This window comes from Pleurodeles waltl, chromosome 4_1 (assembly GCF_031143425.1).
Source record: "Pleurodeles waltl isolate 20211129_DDA chromosome 4_1, aPleWal1.hap1.20221129, whole genome shotgun sequence".
In the NCBI taxonomy this organism is placed as follows: Eukaryota; Metazoa; Chordata; class Amphibia; order Caudata; family Salamandridae; genus Pleurodeles; species Pleurodeles waltl.
Window position 1 is genome coordinate 21,924,360 of NC_090442.1, and position 9,266 is coordinate 21,933,625.

Genomic DNA, 9,266 nt, shown 5'->3' on the forward strand with positions numbered 1-9,266 from the left:
CAAGAGGCTGGCGGTCCGAAATGCCATATTTTTACCACCGCGGTCACACCGCCGGGACCAGTGGTTTACCGCCATGGATGTCGCGGTGGTCGCAATCCGCCAGGGCCTGGGGATTTTGATTCCCCTTACCGCCAGCCTGTCCATGGCGGTGTCTACCGCCATGGAAAGGCTGGCGGTAAGGGGACTCGCAGGGCCTCTGGGGGCCCCTGCACTGCCCATGCACTTGTCATGGGCAGTGCAGGGGCTTGTAGGCACAGCCCCATCTGCTTGGCAGACAGTGGAAAGCACGATGGGTGCTGCTGCACCTGCTGCACCGCCACATTGCCACCGGCTCCATTAGAAGCTGGCTGCAATCTTACAGCCCACATCGCAACTGGGCCGGTGGGCAGAAACTCTGTTTCCGCCCGCCGGCCCAGCTGGGATGTTGTAATTGGGCTGGCGGGTTTGTGGCTGCATAGGCGGCCGTTAGGCGGTTCAAAGGTTGAAATGAGGGCCTATGTCTTGGCATTCCTGATATGGTTATTCTGACATGGACATTTTTCCTGACGTGTGCCAGATGGGAATGGTTAATTTTATGTGTCTATATTATTATTCCTCTCACAGAACCTTCTGCCTTGAGAAGGTCCATTCTAGACCAGCATTTGGACAAAACACATGCTGACAAATCGAGAACAAAGGGATTTTGACATGTTCTAAGAACACTAACAACAGATCCTATGTCAAACGTCACATGTTTAACCGGTGGAGAGCAAAGAGCGATAGAAGGTGGTAAACTGAGAAAAAAGTAACCTGGATAATTGCTGCAAACTAATGTAAATTTAAAAAACTAAAAAGAACTACATAACCACAATTGTGTGACTTGGAAGGCTATTATTCCTCAATGTAGCCCTCGGTTGTGATGACGTTCCAGTGTTCACATTATCATCAGCACTGGAAGAGATGGGAGTCTCGGGTGTCTGGTCACAGAAGCTCATTTACATACAGGGGGTGACGGCCTGTTCACAAAGCACAACACAACTTGTGTATGTAAAATGCTTTTACACAGCACAGGGACAGTGATTCAGATAACAGTGTGAGTGTTTTATGCATGAATGTCTGAAGGGTGGCGTCTTTAGCTCTTTCAACTGTTTGAGAGAGGCTAAAGTCTCAAATTCTGGGGGCACAGCTACTAAAAGCCCCTCCCATGGTTTCTACTTTTCACATCTACAGTCGGTGAGGATTCCACCTAAGACAGTAACTTTTTCAGCGAGGTGGTCTGCTTCCTGGAACCAACCCGCTTGGCTTCTCCTATACTTCCATCAGCAAAGGTAAATGTGTCTCTGCTAAAGCCTTAGCTCAATTGTGGTAAAGTGGCTTGAGCAGTAAGGCCAAAGGCACACTCAAAGGTAAAACAAAACAAGTCACACATTTCACTACAGTGTAGAAAAAAGAGACAAGGACCCTCAAGATTCAAACCAAGTTTGGAAAAACAAGAATATTTAATAATTACTTAGAAGCAAAATCAAAAGGAGGTCTGTGATTTAAGGAGTATTAATTAGCTAAAGTAGCTGTCCTAAAGGAAATCAAAGATACTGTTAGACATGTAATCTAAACCAAAAAAGGTAAACAAACTAAAAAAGCCAATCCACTAAATCATTGTTGAAGCTGTATACACAATAGTAGTTGTTCTTGTTAGCCATGCTCGGGGTGCACTGGTAAGTCTAGTCTCCGGTGATGATTAACACTAGAATTTGAGGCTGAATCAGTCTCAGAAGGCGATGAGCTGCAAAGAAGTGGCTTGAATTCCAAAATGCCCACAATGGAGAGTTGGGTCATCATGTTGAACCTGAATCTACGGCCACCAAACTGCATCAAACATCAGGCAAAGTCTTCCAAGCTTTCAAGTTAGGGAGATGGTTCAAGGTTGATGATCCGAGCAAAAGCGCAGAACTTGGTGAGCGTACTGGAGCTCTCACTAACGGTTTGAACATGAAACTCTTAAGTCAATAAATGTTTAACTAGTTTAACTGGTTTATTCAAAGCCCCCGCCTTCATTATCTTCTCTGGAAGGTGCTGCAGTACTAGTGGTTAGCCATGTGTGGTGATGACGTACTCCAGCTTTGAACATTTACAACTCTTTTTGGGTCCTTTCGGACTGTAATAACTTTACTTTAGTTCAGTTTGTGAGTAGCAATGGGCTTATACTTTTGTGGGTGAGTACATGTTCCTTCTGAAATCCCTCCTTCCTCCTCCCCTAACTGTTCCCCTTTAGTCAAAAGTATTCCTCATTTTACAGTCACTGCCCTCTGTCCCTCCTGCATTTATTACTAAAACATATACTTAAGTGTGCAGAGACTCCGCAGTCGGGTGGAGATCTACACACAGAAAACAATAGGAGAGGCAGAACATCCGTAAGTATGTAGTGAATGGCATTTTGTAGTACTTTAGTCAAACTATTGTAGTAACATAAAGGTACAACAAAGCCTGGTTTATGAATAGGCCGGATTATCTGTAAGACTCTCTTGGATGTCTCTGATGTGATTCTAAAGCTCGTGAATCTGTCAGCAGATGGGAAGCAAGTTCCATTTGTAACAATAAGGGAATTGAAAGAGGCCACTAAGGTGGATCTTTGTAATACTAGGTTGTGTCCCTTGGAACAGAAGTTATTAGGACTATCTCTTGTGGGACCAAGAAGGGTTTGCGTATGATTGACCTTGTCTTTAGTTGTACAAAGACTAGAGAATGATTTGGTGGAACGTTGTCAAAATTAACTACCAGTGCTTCCATCACCTTTGGTTTTTCTCAATGATTGGCCCTAAGTGGTGCAGGCATGATCAGACGTTGGTCCCACGGAGACCTACAACAAAGGGACTCCTGCTGTAGCTCCCTGGTGAGGCTCATTAAGGCAGGAAACAGTTTGAGGTTACTTACATTCCAGATCATAGGGGTGTGGCCTCAAAGTTAGAGATCGACTGGACCTTGTGGGTTGGAGCAATGGCTTATTAACACACAGCGAGCAAAACACACTGAATGGAATGAGGCCACAAATAGCTACTAAGGAATAAGGTTAATTCAAGATTTTTCATCCCTCGCTGTGTGCTTTTCTCAGGAAACAGTTGGAGGACAGTTAATAGTTTTATGTTTTTGTGGCTGCTTCATGTGAAGCTTTTGCGATGCTAAAACCTCCTTCCCAGAGTTGACAGGGAGCACCTTGTATCCTCCCACATTGACTCTCTCATGTAGATAGGATGCATTAACCACTATTTTTGTCACTTTGAGAGCACTGATCATTTCCTTATTCATTGTAGGTTCATGTTGAATCAACCATCTCCAGCAGACGCTGCCCTGGCATTCAGAACATTGACTAGGTTTTGTCCAGTGTTCTGTCATGTTGAGCCAGACCAGATTTCTTGCTGAAGCGTTTTCAGCATTCAGAGCACTGAAATGGTTTGTGCCCAGTATGGATTCTCTCATGTTGAATTAACTTCACTTTCACACTGAAGCTTTTTTGGCATTCAGAACACTGATATGGTTTCAATCCAGTGTGAGTTCGCTTGTGACGAGTGAGACCAGATTTCTGACTGAAGCTTTTTTGGCATTCAGAGCACTGATATGGTTTTAATCCAGTGTGAGTTCGCTCGTGACGAGTGAGACCAGATTTCTGACTGAAGCTTTTCTGGCATTCAGAGCACTGATAGGGTTTTTGTCCAGTGTGAGTTCTCTCATGTTTAGTGAGACTTTGTTTCAATCTGAAACTTTTCTGGCATTCTGAGCACTGAAACGGTTTGTGCCCAATATGAATTCTCTCATGTTGAATTAAACTTGCTTTCTCACTGAAGCTTTTCCAGCATTCAGAGCAACGATAAGATTTTAGCCCAGTGTGAGTTCTCTCATGTTAAGTAAGACCTAGTTTTGAACTGAAGCTTTTGTGACATTCAGAGCAATGATAAGGTTTGTGCCCAGTGTGCGTTCTCTCATGGTGTGTGAGATAGATTTTGTGACTGAAGCTTTTCTGGCATTCAGAGCACTGATAAGGTTTTTGCCCAGAGTGGATTCTTTCATGTAGAGTTAAACTAGATCTGTGACAGAAATGTTTTTGGCATTCAGAGCACTGATACCGTTTTTGTCCTGTGTGGGTTCTCTCATGCTGAGACAGACCAGATTTCCAACTGAAGGTTTTCCAGCATTCAGAGCACTCATACGGTCTTTCTCGAGTGTGAGTTCTCTCATGTTTAGTTAGAGTTATTTTCAGACTAAAGCTTTTCTGGCATTCAAAACACTGATATGGTTTTAGTCCAGTGTGAGTTCTCTCATGTTGAGCTAGACAGGATTTCTGACTGAAGTTTTTCCAGCATTCAGAGCACTGATAAGGTCTTTGCCCAGTGTGAGTTCTCTCATGGTGAATGAGAGTTATTTTCTGACTGAAGGTTTTCTGGCATTCAGAGCACTGATAAGGTTTTAGTCCAGTGTGAGTTCTCTCATGACGAGTGAGACCAGATTTCTGACTGAAGTTTTTCTGGCATTCAGAGCACTGAGAAGGTTTTTGCCCAGTGTGAGTTCTTTCATGTTTAGTGAGACTTTGTTTCAATCTGAAAGGTTTCTGGCATTCAGAACATTGATATGGTTTGTGCCCCATGTGAGTTCTCTCATGTTGAATGAGAGTTATTTTCTGCCTGAAGGTTTTCTGGTGTTCAGAGCACTGAATAGGTTTTTGTACAGTGTGAATTATCTTCTGTCGAGTGAGACTGCCCTTATGACTGAAGCTTTTTTGACACTCAGAGAACTGATGAGGTTTTTGTTCTATGTGAGTTCTCTCGTGTTTAGTGAGGTGGGATTGATAACTAAAGCTGCTCTCACATTCATTGCTCTTCATCAAGATGTATGCATCTCCAAGTTGGGATGGTTGCTGGATACATGCCATCTTAAGACTGAATCTGATTCTAGAGTCTGTATAAACTCTCACTGAGGAGTCCCTTGTATTTATTAAGATGTCCCTTGTGGAGTCATTTTCTCCAAGTTATGCCCGGTGGAGTTCTCTCAAGAAGAATTATACTCATTTTGTGACTCTAGTTTATCACATTTGATTTAGGAGTTTTAAAAGCACTGATAAGCGCTTTGGGGTTTAGTGCTTAAATGCTAGATAAATGTGTTCATACAAGTAATGATCAGGATTAGGACATGCCACATTGATTTGATGAATTATCAATAGCGCAACACTGGGTCCTTTTAAGCTTCCTATCCCAGTACAAGCTTTTCTTGTTCTGTGGCTAAAGCCAGGTACGTGATCGACTTTGGCGGTCTTTGAAACAACTCGATCAACACAAAAAAGAGAGCTGGTGGAGAAAATCTTTCTATATTAAAAACGATAATCCAGCGATTTTGATTGCAGTGACAACAAGAAGAGTTTTCATAATTGCTTTCTTTTAAACAATGTTTTATGTCCTCCTGAATTACAGGAGATGCAGATGAAAGATTGTTCTTTTAAACTGGGACGATTGGTCGTCTTGACAGTTCTGTCACATTATGTGGGCAGATGCTGTTTTCTTGAGAAGGTGCTCAGGTCTTCAAGGCACTGCTCATACACGACCAGACAGAATCTACAGCACTGATTAGTTTGCTCTCAAGTGCGCGGCTTTGATATCAATTGTCGCCAATGTTCTTCGTTCTTACAAACCTTGAAACAGTAAATTCAGTAATTGCTTCTGATCGTTTTACTTTAGGTGCTCGACAACGTATAATGAACAGAAGAAATGTGAGGAATCACTTCGACATTCTGCAGTTTCTTCTGCTCCACGTTCCTCACCATTCCTGGTGCGAAGGATTTCTTTTTACAGCTCTAGAATGTAGAATATTTTACTTTCTTCAAAATAATCCTTTTCATCGTGTTTCACCAAACAAAGTTTCTTTTTCGGTTAGTGTTTCAGTGACCTGTAGAAATAGAGTTAGAGATAGTAAAGTGACACCAAGAAATAATGTTTATGACAGCTTTTTTGCAGAAACAAAGCATTTACAGAAACGAGGAAGGAAATCAGCTTGAGTTGCATTTCTGACAGGGGTGACACAGCTCTCGGACTCTGTGTATACAGGGAGCTTGGAACCAGTGAAACCCGAGGTTGTGTGCACAAAAAGGAGTGAATACTGAAGAACGAAATGCAAGTTACAAATACATTGCAACACGGATTCTCAGAACCATCCAACATCAACAATTTACTCTCTGTGACAATGGCTGATATCACAATAAGACATTTGAACACCTTTAATGAATTATCAGCTATTGTTTACTCTCCTGCCCACTTAGAGGATTCATCGATTTCCTATTTCAGTGATTCCTGAAGAGACATTTTATCGGCCTTGTACTCAGTGCTTTAAATGCCGCCGCAGACTGAGGCTGTGTCCAGTTCGCTCAGTGGAATTCACCATTTCAAACTGAGGGAGGATAAGGACTTACTTGGCGGCCGGAACTCTTCACGCTCCTCCAACAGGATCCGATTACTGCAACACCTGAAAAAGGAGAAAAATCACAACACAAAAGGAAGTCAAAAAGGGACAAGAAAAGAAAAGCACATACCAAAGAAACAGAGGAAAGAGAGAAAGAGACAAGCTCCCACTCCCACCAGAGAGACCCAGCACAACCCCTGAAGTGGCAGACAAGACAGAGAAGGGCTGGATGGGAGGATACGACTAGGCGGAAGTCAGTTCCATGAGGAAGAATGACGAACAGTCCAAGGGAGGAGAGTGTAACGTGCTGTGGAAGAGGAGACAAATGCGGGGATACTCAAGGAACTGCTGGGCGACACAGGGACAAGTGCTGAAGGCCCAGCGCGTCCAGACCCAAGGAACTGCTGGGCGACACAGGGACAAGTGCTGAAGGCCCAGCGCGTCCAGACCCAAGGAACTGCTGGGCGACACAGGGACAAGTGCTGAAGGCCCAGCGCGTCCAGACCCAAGGAACTGCTGGGCGACACAGGGACAAGTGCTGAAGTCCCAGCGCGTCCAGACTCAAGGAACTGCTGGGCGACACAGGGACAAGTGCTGAAGGCCCAGCGCGTCCAGACCCAAGGAACTGCTGGGCGACACAGGGACAAGTGCTGAAGGCCCAGCGCATCCAGACCCAAGGAACTGCTGCGCGACACAGGGACAAGTGCTGAAGGCCCAGCGCGTCCAGACCAAAGGAACTGCTGGGCGACACAGGGACAAGTGCTGAAGGCCCAGTGTGTCCAGACCCAGGAGGGGACCAGACCTGCACCAGGAGCCCACCAAATTCTCATTCCTTGAGGAATGTGGCTGCATCTGGTGGTGCCAGGGTAAGCAGGCTGTCAGCCACATCAGTGGGAATGCAACAATAAAGCAGGAACTCAGGGAGGCGGGACACTGCTACAAAACCCTACATGGCAACGCGCTTTGCCAGAGAAACCTTAGTATTCGTAAGTGCCCTAAAGTAAGAGTCAGAAAGGAGAAAACATCACGCAGATTGTGAAACTGGAGATAGTTAGTGTTAGACCTGACAGCCTTAGGGTGGTCACCCCTAACTTTTTGCCTGCCTCCCTCCACTTTTTGGACACTGTTTTTGCTGGCTTTTAGACTCTGTGCACTTTACCACTGCTAACCAGTGCTAAAGTGCATATGCTCTCTCCCTTAAAACATGGTAAACTTGAATCCTACCTGATTGGACTATTAATTTACTTATAAGTCCCTAGTAATGTGCACTCTATGTGCATAGGGCCGGTAGATTAAATGCTACTAGTGGGCCTGCAGCAGTGGTTGTGCCACCCACTTAAGTAGCCCCTTTTCCTTGTCTCAGGCCTTCCATTACAAGGCCTGGGTGTGCAGTTTCACTGTCACCTCGACTAGGCATTTAAAAGTTCTTGCCAAGCCTAAACCTCCCCTTTCTCCACATATAAGTCACCCCTAATGTGTGCCCTAAGTAACCCCTAGAGCAGGGTGCTGTGTAGGTAAAAGGCAGGACATGTACCTGTGTAGTTTACATGTCCTGGTAGTGTAAAACTCCTAAATTCGTTTTTGCACTACTGTGAGGCCTGCTCCCTTCATAAGCTAACATTGGGGCTGCCCTCATACAGTATTGAAGTGGTAGCTGCTGATCTGAAAGGAGTAAGAAGGTCATATTTAGTATGGCCAGAATGGTAATATAAAATCCTGCTGACTGGTGAAGTTGGATTTAATATTACTATTCTAGAAATGCCACTTTTAGAAAGTGAGCATTTCTTTGCACTTAAATCTTTCTGTGCCGTACAATCCACGTCTGGCTGGGCTTAGTTGACAGCTCCTTGTGCATTCACTCAGACACACCCCAAACACAGGGTACTCAGCCTCACTTGCATACATCTGCATTTTCAATGGGTCTTCCTGGGCTGGGAGGGTGGAGGGCCTGCTCTCGCACAAAGGACTGCCACACCCCCTACTGGGACCCTGGCAGACAGGATTGAACTGAAAGGGGACCTGGTGCACTTCTTAGCCACTCTTTGAAGCCTCCCCCACTTCAAAGGCACATTTGGGTATAAAACAGGGCCTCTGCCCTACCTCATCAGACACTTGCTGGAGAAGAAACCTGAACCAGAAACTACATAGTGCCAGGAAGAACTGCCTGGCTGCTCAAAGGACTTACCTGTCTGCTTTCTACAAAGGACTGCTGCCTTGCTGTTGGCCTGCTGCCTTGCTGAACTCTTGTCTGGCTGTGAAAGTGCTCTCCAAGGACTTGGATAGAGCTTGCCTCCTGTTCCCTGAAGTCTCAGGACCAAAAAGACTTCTCTTTTTCACTTGGATGCTCCGTGCGCCAAAAATTTCGACGCACAGCTTGTTCCGCAGCAAGAAAAACGCCGCACACCGACGCTGACCGACGCGACGCCTTCGGGACGACCGGAACTTCGACGCACGGCTTCGCAAGGACAACGCCGCCTGACCTCTAGAGGAGAAATCGACGCCACGCCTGCCGTGAGATCGTAATTTCGGCGCGCACCCCTGCAGAACGACGCGCAGCCGGAAAACAAGCAGGAAAATCCACTCACAGACCCGGGACATCTGGTAATCCCCACGATCCACAGAAAGAGACTGTCCGCCCGCCGGAAAACGACGCACGACTTCCCCGCGTGAAAAATAACGACGCAAGTCCGTGTGTGCTGGGGAGAAATCGACGCACACACCCTTTTTCCACGTATCTCTTCTTCTGTGGCCCTCTGAGGAGATTTTCCACTCCAAACCAGGTACTTTGTGCTTGAAAGAGACTGTTTGCTTTTTAAAGATTTAAGACATTTTGGGCCTCATTCTCACCC

General features: G+C 45.4%; 1 pseudogene; it reads right to left on the minus strand.

Moving 5' to 3' along the window:
- Window positions 1-1,454: 1,454 nt before the first annotated feature.
- LOC138287272 (zinc finger protein 84-like) lies at window positions 1,455-4,900 on the minus strand (annotated as a pseudogene).
- Between the last annotated feature and the right edge of the window lie 4,366 nt (window positions 4,901-9,266).